Source organism: Pinus tabuliformis, chromosome 5_2 (assembly GCF_031772625.1).
Source record: "Pinus tabuliformis cultivar Carrire ecotype Pingquan chromosome 5_2, CPIR1, whole genome shotgun sequence".
NCBI lineage: Eukaryota > Viridiplantae > Streptophyta > Pinopsida > Pinales > Pinaceae > Pinus > Pinus tabuliformis.
In genome coordinates this window covers 1,007,454,859-1,007,465,598 of record NC_142306.1, presented here as the reverse complement: position 1 = coordinate 1,007,465,598, position 10,740 = coordinate 1,007,454,859, and positions in this window count along the sequence as shown.

Genomic DNA, 10,740 nt, shown 5'->3' with positions numbered 1-10,740 from the left:
CGAGGGTGATACAGATTGAACACTTGGTGCAGGTGAAGGAATGGAGTAATTCTATGCTTCTAAGAATTATTTCTCACAGCATTTGTAATGGTGTAAGGACCATGTTGGCGTGCTTAGAACTTCTGATGGGCTCTTGTAAGGCATTCTTTCTGCAAATGCAACTAGACATTGTTGCCCACCTAAAGCTTGTGTGGTACCCCTGTGGGTGAGGAGAAGTTGTTCTTGTGCACTTTCATGACCGTATCCCTCTGTTTTTGTTGTTGCATGGGGGAACCCTTTGTGGGGGTCATGGATGTGGTAATGATCTTCCCCTTACTTTGGGAGCAAACCAGATAGAAAATGAATTTCCTAGTCTGGGAAATGAGCTTGTTGCCTTCCTTGCCAGTGATCAAAGAGGTGACGGTAGGTGGGGATACCTCTGGCATCCTGTATAATGAATTATTCAAAGAAATAATGACAGTGCGAGGCCTTGACTCATACACAGCATGTCACCTCCACAAGTATGGTTTGCCTAATAGTACATCACAAAGATACAGAGGTGTAACATCACACAATACCTCATCTGTGAAGGGCTTGATGTTGTAGGGAAGGCGGCACTGCTGGCGAACTTTGAGATCTCGTCCTTCATGAAGCCACCCAATATTGTATGGCTGCGGGTGTGGTGTAGTTGGTAGGCCCAACTGCTTCACGACCTCTGCTGAAATGAGGTTCTTTTGGCTGCCACTGTCAACAATGAATTGCAATGGAAAACCCTTCACCCACATCTGTGAGTGGAAAAGACACTCCCCCTCCTCTAGGTCTTCGGGCTCATTCGTCTGGATCTTGGTGGTGGCAACAGTGACGCCAAGCTTCGCATCAATGATCTACTTCCCTTTTCCATTCCCCTTGTTAGGATTTGACTCAGGGTCAAAACATGCATCTGATTCTAAAGCCTTCAACTTAGCCACCAACAATTGCTTGGTCCAAAAATCACTTATGTTATGAGTGGGACTCTTGTGGAACTCACACCACTTTCTTGTGTCCTTTTTCAACTTCGTGGTGTTGTTCTTTCCTTGCGGCTTCGATGGGTTGTCTTGGGTCACCCCACCTTGTCTTTGTCCTTTGGTCTTTGGATTTGTAGATTCAAAGTCTCGCTTCTTTTGTTTGAACTTTTGCTCAATCTTGACAGTGTATCGATATGCCGTGCCGAGCGAGGAGATGTTCAAGAACTCCATCTCTTCCTGGATGTATCTGTGTAGGTAGCTACAGTATTTGAGTACTAGATGCAGCTCAGAATATTTGATAACCAACTGTGTACGAAGGGTATGAAAAATGTTTGTGATCTTCTGCACATCTTGGTCTCGTCCCTGTCGCAGCATGGACCACTTTATGTATTTGTCCTCATAGCTTTTGACAGGGTGGTACCGCTCCTTGATGGCATCCCAGAATGAATCCCAAGTGGGTGTAGCTAAAAATAATGAGCTTGTGCTTTCATCCTTCTGCTCGCAGTAGGTTTCCCACTAGTCCTTGACATGGGGGGATGCTTTGAGAATAGAGAAAATAATCTTTTCTTGACTGGAAAAATCATGAACCAAAAAATACCCATCTAGTAGATTTAACCATTTATTTACATCATCTGCGTTTATTTGACCCTCGAAGATGGGGATTTCAAAATTAACTTGTACCCTAAAGGGCACAACATTTCCAAAGTAGTTGTTGCAAGCCGACGCGTTGCCTCTGGGTAGCCACTGAAGGATTTGCAAAAATCTATCCATCATCGCATTCCTTTGCCACTTGATGGCTTCTTCGAGCAATATTTTGATAGGATCTCTTGCCCCCTCGTCTTTCTTTTCATCCACCATGGGAGGCCGTCAGGTTTTGTGAGGTTGGTCTTGCAAAGGTTTTACCCATTCAAGCCCTAACTCCTTATATCCTGACCTGATTGGGGACATGAAAATAAAAACAGAGAAGAAAAAAGAAGACCACTTTGATACCACTTATCTAGATTTAAATAGGAGCACAACAAATTACAGAGATAACCATAAACACAAAGATGCAGTGGAAATAATACTTCATTTCATTATTGTAAAATATTGAGATATTCTTACAAACAGAAAATGGAAATAAACAGCTAGGGCAATGGTAGCTTATCTCTGAGAAGAGATGTGGCAGCGACATGCCTCTGAACTGTTTTACAATGAGGCTTTAAGGTCTATTTATTGTTGAGAAACAATGGAAAACCCTTAACATCCCAAAACCTAACCCTAGAAGATGAAACACCAAATTGTGGACCCTGTTTTGAGTAAGTTGGTACATCAACTTCCCGGGGTTGTAACTTTGGCACTCGATCTTCATTTGACATGTAAAATGGCTCGTTAGGAAGATCTATCCTAGCACTACAACTATGGGAAGAGAATCATCGATCCATGGACCCATGTTGCTCCCAGATTTCCCAAAAAAGGTCATTTAGGGCCTCAAAATGGCTCCAGAAGTTTAGGACTCGAAAAAATGCTAAAAATAATAAATTGTGCTACAATTACGGGAACTAAAAAAATGAAAGAGACAGTTGTGGGGGTCCAAATGGGATAGGTGGGTGGCCACCAACATCCACCTAGATCACATGTGGATAACATAAGCACTTGGGAAGTGGAAGCATGGTTTGTAGCAACCATATTTGTCTCCGGCTTTGGAAAAGGATCAGTCAATACCGCAGATGTATTAGAGGTCTTTAGAAGCTTTGAGACTTTGGAGCGGTGAGGACAATCTCGCGTAAAATGCTCATCATTATAGATGAAACATGGGTAATGAGGTTTCCTAGCCGAAGGAGAAGAATTAGATGATTTCTGTTGAGGGGAGTTATTTTGTTTCTTCTTGTTTTTCCCATTCTTCTTACTTCCTGGTTGCTTTTCATTCTTACCCGTGTCAGATGACACGACATTAATTTTGGAAGTAAGAGTGTTATTAGGTGAATTTTTAGTTTGATTGAAAATGGCAAGTGTTTGACCAGATGGTATATCTACTGTTTCTGTGCTCAAAGAACCAATCACACTGTCACGAGCATGAGAGTCCTTACTCAATGGTGAAGGAGGAATAGTGAAAGCTGGTTAGGTTGCATTCGAGATCTTATCATAGAGCATGCCAGATTTTGTGTAAATCAAGTCCAAATATTGGGCATGAGCAATCACTTGATCTTCAGTGATAATGCCACCTTTCACCACATCCTTAGTGATAGATGGCAGCAAGGATTTTATAAACCACTTAGCCACAAGTTGATCAGGAACATATGTTTTAACCATTTGACGACGACGACGCCACTCATGAATATGATTATAGATATGAGTAACAGTAGTCTGTTTAAAGTTGGTTAATAGTTCTATTCCAGTCTCATATCATATGGGTAACGGGAAGTGGGTTAGGCACGTGGTAGCTAAGGAAGTGAAGTTATCAAAAATCTTGTGGTAACTCAATGTACCACTTCACAATCGTACCAGTAAGCCTTCTCTAGAAAAGACGTGGTCTAGCAGAATCATCATTCAAGGAGTTTGATGAAAACCATAAATAGAAAGTCATGACATGGTTGGACGAGTCTTCTCCAAGGTTTCCATTGAATTATAGAATATTAGAAGGTAACTTATGAGGAATCATCGGCCAACAAGGTGTGTAATGAATTAGGTTATTGGTGAGCTGGTTTAGATCTGGTAATTCAAGTGCCACAACAAAAGGTAACTATCTATTGAGGTCAGGTTGAACATATCTAGGGTAAAATGGGATTGCCTGGGAAATAGGCCTTTGCATACCAACATAAGGCATCTTCCGCTGGTAACCTTGATAAGGGTAAGTTTGTTGAGAAAATCCGGCATAAGGTTGTTGTTGAGCACCGGGATACATTTGTTGTTCTCCAATCCTAGCATAGGCTTGTTGACCAGGACCTGGATAAACTTGTTGCTGACCAAACCTAGCATAAGCTTGTTGACCAAGTCCATTTTGAGGTTGGTATTGTTGGAATTCTTGTTGTTGATATTGGGGCTGCCAAGGCTGCTAAATCAACTATTTTTGTTGTTGATACAACAGTTGTTGTTGCCCACCAATGTCAAGTTGACCAGGTTGTGAATACACTAAACGAGTGTAAGTCTAAATCATTCCAGAAAAGGTAAACTAGCCTGAACTTGTTAGACTCTAGATGCAAGTGGTTGTTATAAAACTTCCTGAGAAGGTTGGGTCTGTATACTTGAAACTTGGGGGTCTGAGGTTGAAGGGCCAACTTGCACAGGTTGAAATACAGTAATTTCAGCTTGTGACGACGGTACAACTGTAACAACATGTGTTGTAGGTATGAATGAGATAGATTGCATAGGTTGTGATGGATACACAAGCCTAATTTGAGTAAGCATGGTTGGATACCACTGACAGACAGTCATCTCAGGGTGACCTAAAGATGATGACGTACCAACATATGGTTTCCCCCTAGAAAATCGAGGATAAGGAGAATGAGCATATTATTCTCCATATGGGGGTAGTCCAGTGTAAAGCGGATACATAGGATGGTAACCAGATGAATGGTTGATATGAACTTGATGGGTCCAGATGTTTGGTATTCATTAATGAAGAACTAGATAAAACTACAGTAGAGAAAATTGTTGAAGACCAAGGGCTAGAAGCCACACCTGAGTGGGTTCCTGATAAAGTTTGGTAACCTGATGGGATGGATCAAACACCATACAAGTGTGACTCAGGTGTTGTAGTAAACATCGAAGAGGTTGCAACAAAAGATTCTTTCGTAGCCATAAGAGATGGTACGGTCTGAGATGTTGACTTTGCCATAGTCAAATGTCCAAATAAGTGTGTCTGAAAGTAATCAGGATCAAAAGGAGCAGTGAAATGAGGAGTATGAGGATATAGATAAAGTCTAGTTACAAAATGGAATGGAGTTCTAGGTGATTCTACCTCAGGCTCCTCTTCTATCGAAATCAAACCAGGTGGAATAATTTCATCATCTGGTCCATAATAGATTTCTAGTATTTTTTACTGAAGTAAATAGGAAGTTTCTGTTAGTTCCAGTCTTCGCAGCCTATCACCAGGGATCAACATGAGCTCTTACTAGGTTTGGTTTGGTTAGATGTTTTTCACATGATATTTAGCACAAAACATATCACAAGTGTTTCCATCAGAAGAAGCTCAAAAAAATACTTCCAATGGTATATCACACACCCATAACCGACTCTCGGATTAGAAGATATGATCAAAATGATTGATTGGTTCTTCGTTTATGCATGTTTTGAGGTCAGTTGCTACACACAAGGACAAGTTTACTACAAAATCAGTTTGGACAGGAATTTTTACAAACACAAAAAAAGGCTTTTGTCTATCACATACCAAATAACAAAAACCTCCTTCAGTTTATGCATAGGTGCTACTATGTGGGAGATATGCAGTGATATTTCGAGCCTACATTAAAACAAAGCAAAATTTTCATTTATTTTACTGTTTTAGTCATTTTAGTGCGGTGCCAGTTTACAACAAATGGAAGGTAATTTTTAAAAACCCATGGAAATTTTTGTTAAACACGTGGCATCTAACAAAAACCTCTTTCAGTTTATTCACAGGTGTTGTTATTTTCGATAGGTGACTAGATCTTCACAACTCATTTTCACAGATTTAAATTTTTAATGATTTTCTGTTTTAGAGATGATTTTGTGGCACATATTGCAAGCCATTAGAAACAAATTTCCAAAATTTGAGAGATGTTTTTCTCTAATATGACCTTATCTACAAAAACCTATTTCATTTTTGTAACAGGTGTTATGGTTTAGGAGATACAAGTTCATCTTCCAGATCTATTTTCAGAAATTTGGTCCAAGTTTAATGTAACTGATTATATTTTGAAGAGGATGGTTGAGATCAATTCCCTTAGTACAGGGATGATAAAATGTATATATTTTATGAATTTCATAGTGTAGAGGTTTGATTTTGGCAGCAGAGAGGCTTTCTTGGCTTTGTGTAAAGTTTTATTGAATATCATAATAAAGCAGTTTTTGCCCTTTAGGCCTGGGATTCATCACGGTGCTTAAATGTTCAGTATGTTTTTTCTCTTGTAATTCATTTACACATTATGTTTTTCTCCTTTGTTTCAGCATTATCTAAGTTATATGTTAAGAATTCATCCATAATGATGCTCCTTTCATGATGATTTTGTTGTTAGTTTTAATGGTTGTCTTAGCAGAATTCATCCTTTGCTTGATGCTCTGCTGAGCAACCTCGTTATTCTCTTTCATCTAAAGTTGTTGCTGCAGATCCATCCTTTGTTTGATGCCTACATGGTAGCGGGATTTATCCCTTATACTTCTCACATTTACAATCTTTACTTGGCTGAACATGGCACTTATTTTCCCCAGGTTTGCCGACAGAAACTGACATTGATGCCATAGTCCAAATCATCCTTTCTCTTGTTGTTTCGACCCAAAACAAATTCAACCAAAAAACCTTAGAGCTACTATGCCTAGCCTAAAATCCATTTTTGATTCAGTCATCTTGACTGAAAGTTACAAGGAGAGAGCCCTCTCCCGACCTAGTAGGGCTAGCTACTAGGTTAAGCGTGGTTTGATGTTACCCTAGACCTGCCTTCCTTAAGCCTGAGGTAGATCTAGGCTCTAACAGTCTCGATAGTTATAGATGTCTAAGGATGTACCGGTCGATCTTCTTCCAATAAGGTAATAAATTCTAATTGTTCAACCTCAAGATCCAAATGTTCTAGTAAAAGAACAGGTCCAGGTTGGGCTTCATGAATAAATTATGGTTCAAAAGTAACTTCTGATTGAATAGTGATGGGTTCAGGATCCAGTTCTGGTTGAATTGATTCAGGTTCAAAAGTAATTTTGTTGAACAACTTTGGATTGAGAATCAACTTGTTGTTGAATAACTTGGGTTACCATTTCTCTAGATTCAGTTCTAGTTTCCTCAGGTAATTGTGGTGATTCCACTTCAGTAACAGATGTTCCAGTAAGTGTAGGAGTAACTCGGGTCACAGTACTTACTAGTATAGGTGTTTTTGGTAATTCAGATGAAGAACTAGAGGCTTGTGAAGTACTCGATCCAGTCAAATGTGACCACTTCAGGCGGTAAAGGAAGTTTACTTGCTGCTCTCCATGAACGACGAGGTAAGGGTTGATTTTCCTCCATGATTGCTGATTGATTTTATTATGAAAAAAGAAATAAACAGAAAAGGGGTAAGCTAGGCAAAAAGGTTTACCAAGCAATTGTGAACTACAGATTACGTCCTGGCAAACCGAGAAGTATGGGTAGGCAGTCACCCTGAATGTTGTGTTTGATGTATGACAGTGTACAAGGCCGCCGACTCAGTTACCTAAGGATGGATAGCAACCTAGTGTTATCCTCCCATATATACCTGAAAGTACGTGGAGGCCCAATACATATTACCAATGTCTAATGCAAAGCCAGACAATGAGGGAATTCCCATATACTTTACGTACTGTAACACTACTCGATATACCGGAAGGTACATGGATGAGCTATGATATACTCATGTACATGGAATGAGGTACAAGGATAATTTTAGGGGCGAATGTTCGCCCTTTGGCGAAATTAAGGGGTTTAAATTTTTAGTGGGCAAATATTTTGTATCATAGTACATTTTTACAAATCACCTCAAATAGCCCACCTTATTTTAAGGGAGAGGGTAAAAAAGGTAAATTTAGCCCTTGAAATTAGGACTTACAACCTTCCATTCGCCCATTTTCAAGAATAGGTTTTATTTAAGTGAATCCATTCGCCCATTTTCAAGAATAGGTTTTATTTAAGTGAATCCTATGGGCCAAATACCATATTTATAAAAGAGGTATGGTAAATTAATAAAAATATAAATAAATGAGAGGTATGGTAAATAAATAAAACATTTTTTATATTTACTCCATAAGTCACCTTATATACATGTAAGGGTGTAAACAAATAAAAATATAAGTAAAGTGGAGGTATGGTAAATAAATAAAACATCCTTTTATACTTACTCAAAAGGTATGGTAAATAAATAAAAATATAAATAAACTAGACGTATCGTAAATAAATAAAACCTCTTTTTATATTTAGTCCATAACCCTCGTTCTATTTATGAAGGCTCAAGAAAGAGGTTTTATTTAAGTGAATCCTATGGGCCAAATACCATATTTGTAAAAGAGGTATGGTAAATTAATAAAAATATAAATAAACGAGAGGTATGGTAAACAAATAAAACATTTTTTTATATTTACTCCATAAGTCACCTTATATTTACGAACACTCAAAAAATGGGTTATATTTAGGTGAAACCTCTGGCCAAAATACTATGGGACAAATACCATGGACTAGATTGTTATTAATACCATGCAAAAAACCATTATTAACCTTAGAATTAATAAAAATAAAAATGGCACATGGTATTGACCCATGGTATTCACCAAAATGGCACATCGTATTGACCCATGGTATTCACCTGGAATGTAGCCTATTTAAATGGGGGAATTAAACCAGCATGTAGCCTATGCTAAGATTCACTAGGACTTTACAAAGTTTTATTATTTAGTGAAATACTCGCCAAGATCTTACAAGATTTTATAATTGAGTAAAATATTCGCCATGCCTGGTGAGAGATTCGCCAAAAAATTATATATACATATTATATTATTGATAAAATCGCCTTCCATATTTCCTATATACCATGGACATTCGCCCATTTATTATATTTATAAATTTAGGGGGGTTCTTAAAATTTTCCATGATGAGGTATCACACTCAGGATGTATCGTAAACAAGTTAGCGACAGGTGTTATATTCTACGACGTTGGAACACATCTCTAGCCTAGAACCTATAAATGTTTTGCGTTGGATGAAAATGCTCCATTAGGTTAATTGATGTTAATTTTAAGTTGATATTGATTAAGAATTTTCTTTTCAAGGCTCACCACGTGATGTATTTTCAATTCCTAGAATGCAACTAATATGATAAGCATCATTTTCATTCAATTTTGACAATGAAAACCTTAGCTAGTAGGGATAGAGCAATCTGATTCTTGTAATCAAAGAATAAAGAACACATCTAATGCAATTTCCCTAAACTATTCTTATGAGCACACACAAGCTCTTTTAATTCACAATGCAAGTTTTTCTTTTCAATTCCCTTAATGTTGCAATGAACAAAAGAAAACTAATGCACATACAATCAATCAATCTTTTTGCAAGAATAAAGAATTTACGATAGTTCTGTTTCAAAAGAAAAGAAGACTTTTACGAAACTTTATTTTGAACAAAGATTAATCGACTATAAAATAACTTTAAAAATGAATTGATAGTGATAAATAAATCATTTAAGAAACACTAAACAATCAAAGACAAAGTAGGGCTGGAAAAGGAAACACAAATTGATTTCAGCGACACAAGCATCATTGACCTTTCAAAAAGCATAAAGAGATGGAAATTTTGCAAAAAATCAACTCAAAGGAGGGATTTTTTCCTAAGGAGGATAAGTGCAACCTTGAATGGGAGACAGTGCACTTCAGAGCACTGTCCTCAAGCCAAGGGTGCTCTGCAGCACTCTGTCTCTAGACCAAGCCTGCGCTAGTGCCAGAGAGACCATCCTAGGGTCTTACAAGCACAATTTTCACCAAAAAACACTTAAAAAGGTTGAAAGAAGATCAATGGAAGTAAGTAAGGTCTACTAGAGTGTACTACGATGAAGGTAAACTACCCAGTATGATGATCGCTCCCCAGCCGAGTCGCCAATTTGTTATGAGGAATTTTGCATATAAAAATAAATACTAATTCCCTAGGTAGGTAGCTATTCCTAAAACAATAGATTTAAAGAATTTATCCTTTTTCTATAAATGATAAATAAGATAAAGGGATCAAAGGACCTACTTGTTCTTTCACTTTCCTTTTGTCTCCTTTGTTTGACTCCCATCGCTCCTTCTCGAACTTAACTTGCTCAAAAAGTACCTGCAAGCATAAACTGAAGACAAAGAACCAATCAAAAAAAGAGATCTCTCAACTATAAGTAAATGAAATCAGATACATTCACACACATAAACATCATATATCAAGATAAGCATATGGAAAATGGTGTAAACAACTTTATTAAGTAGAAGGAAGAATTACAACCATGAAGTTCGATCCATTGTCACTCTTCTAGCTTGGGTTCCATCCAACATCACATCAATAGCAGAGCACTCTGGTAGCATAACAACACTTGATTATACTCTCAATTCTCACACCAATAGTATCTCCTTAAAAATTTTCAAAGTCCAGCCCCTGATCACTTACATGAGTGCTCAATTTATAGGCAACTGGAGGAGGTTTTATCATAAATGAGTGTATTGAATGGCCTTCCAAACTTAGAGTTAGTTTCCATGGAAGAAGGGATGAGAGGATATGAGGTTACTTAACTCATTCCCTATCCAATTTAGAGCTCAGAGGAGATGATAAGTGTGGGAATATTTTATATGACTCTAGAGGATGAGAATATTTCAAGAACCCTATCTGAATTTCCCTCAATCTCACCTAGCGTAGGTCAAAAGTGGGCCTTGTTGCTCTGCAGAGCACCCTAACATGGGCCTACCTACACTGAAGCGCACTTAACCCTGTCCAAGGTTGCACTGGTCCCTTAAGGAAGCATTTCTGAAGGGTTTCAGGCCAAGTAACTCTCAGGGAAGGAGGCATTCAAAATGGTGACTTGTCTAGGGCATGTAGCAACTGAATTAGGGTTTGATGAGCCCAAAT